This window comes from Otolemur garnettii, unplaced genomic scaffold (genome assembly GCF_000181295.1).
Source record: "Otolemur garnettii isolate 467f Iridium unplaced genomic scaffold, OtoGar3 scaffold00013, whole genome shotgun sequence".
NCBI classification, from domain to species: Eukaryota; Metazoa; Chordata; class Mammalia; order Primates; family Galagidae; genus Otolemur; species Otolemur garnettii.
The window spans coordinates 30027213-30029337 of NW_003852408.1; the positions used below are offsets into that span (position 1 = coordinate 30027213).

At 42.1% G+C, this 2125-nt stretch overlaps 1 protein-coding gene and 1 pseudogene across 1 annotated transcript in view; both read left to right on the forward strand.

Moving 5' to 3' along the window:
• FAM126B (family with sequence similarity 126 member B) overlaps positions 1-2125 on the forward strand; it is an 81595-nt gene that overhangs the window by 6202 nt on the left and 73268 nt on the right. The gene's annotated exons all lie outside the window — the stretch shown is intronic.
• LOC111723598 lies at positions 1353-1672 on the forward strand (annotated as a pseudogene).

The window sequence follows — 2125 nt, forward strand, 5'->3', positions numbered from 1 at the left end:
AAAAAAAAAAAAATAGAGTTGTGCAACTTAACACTTGCACTCTTGAGCATTTATTCCAGAGAAATTGAAACTTACATTCACACAAAAACCTGCGCTGGAATACTTAGAGCAGCTTTACTCCTAAAAGCCTCAAACTGGAAACAACCTAAATGTTCTTCAACAAGTGAAAAATGAATTGGTGGTATATCTATATCATGGATTACTATGCAGCAATAAAAAAGAATGGAATATTAATACATGTGACAACTTGGATGAGTCAATGAAAAAAGCCAACTTGAAAAGGTTACATATTGTATGATTCCTTTAATATAACATACTTGAAATAGCTAAAGAAATGGGTAATTGATCCATGGTTGCCAGGGTTAAAGAAACAGAAAGGGGAGTCGATGGGACAAGAAGGGAGCCTTTGGTGATAGAATGGTTCTGTATCTTGATTGTGACGATATTTACATAATTACCTGATTACTTGTGTAATAAGGTTGCATAGAACTGTACACACATGTGCATGCACACACGCAAATGAATGCTTGTAAAGCTGGTGGGATCTGAATAAGCTCTGTAGACTGTACTAATGTCCATTTCCTAGTCTTGATATTTTACTACAGTTATCCAAGTTGTTACTACCGTTGGGGGAAGCTGGGCAAAGTGTACAGGAGTTCTCCTGGGAGTTTCTTCTTTTTTGTAACTTCCTGTGAGTTCCTAATTATTTGAAAATTAAAAATGTTTTTACTTATTTGTTTTTTGAGACAGAGTCTTGTCATCCTTGGTAGAGTGCTGTGGCATCATAGCTCACAGCAACCTCAAATTCTTGGGTTTAAGTGATCCCCTTGCCTCAGACTCCCCAGTAGCTGGTACTACAGGCACCAGCCACTACACCAGGCTATTTTTAGAGATGGGGGTCTTGCTGTGGCTCAGGCTGATCTCAAACTCATAGGTCAGGCGATCCACCTGCTTTGGCCTCCCAGAGTGCTGGGATTACAGGTGTGAGCCACTGAGCCTGGTTAAAAGTGTTTTTAAAAAATATATTCTTCAGGCAGCTCCTGTGGCTCAGTGGGTAGGGTGCCAGCTCCATATACCGAGGGTGGTGGGTTCAAACCTGGCCCTGGCTGAACTGCAACAAAAATATAGCCGGGCGTTATGGCAGGCACCTATAGTCCCAGCTACTGGGGAGGCTGAGGCAGGAGAATTGCCTAAGCCTAGGAGTTGGAGATTGCTGTGAGCAGTGTGATGCCACAGCACTCTACTGAGTGCGATAGAGTAAGACTCTGTCTCTACAAAAAAAAAAAGAAAAAAAGAAAAAAGAAAAATGTATTCTTGCTACCCAACTATATTATCTACAAGATTAAAATTAAAGTTATTTTGCTTCCTGGGCTTGGCCCTTTTTCACAGCAACAAGGCTCAAATGCACCAAGAAGGTCAGGATCATTGGTAAATATGGGACTTGCTATGGTGCCACCCTTCAGAAAATGGTGAAGAAATTGAAATCAGTCAGTACCCTAAGTACGTTTTCTCCTTCTGTGGCAAATCCAAGTTGAAGAGATGAGCTGTGGGGATCTGGCAGTATGCTTCCTTTATTAAAACAGTAGCTGGTGGTGGCTGGATCTATAACATCACTTCTGATGTCATAGTAAAGTCCTCCATCAGAAGACTGAAGTAATTGAAAAACCAATAGAAGCTCTACCTTTACAGATGTCATTAGTCTATATTAAATAGGTTAGTTTATGTAAAAAAAAGTTTTTTTGTTTTTTTTTTAAGAGACAGAGTCAAAAAAAAAAAAGAGACAGAGTCTCACTTTATCGCCCTTGGTAGAGTGCTGTGGTGTCACAGCTCACAGCAACCTCCAACTCCTGGGCTTAGGCAACTCTCCTGCCTCAGCCTCCTGAGTAGCTGGGACTGCAGGCACCCGTCGCAACACCCGGCTATTTTTGTTGCAGTTTGGGCAGGGCTGGGTTTGAACCTGCCACCCTTGGTATATGGGGCCAGCACCCTACCCACTGAACCACAGGTGCTGCCCTAAAAAAAGTTTTTAATAAGGGTTATTATAAGAATTAAATGGTGGCACCTGTGGCACAAGGAGTAGGGCGCCAGCCTCATATACCGGAGGTGGTGGGTTCAAACCCAGCCC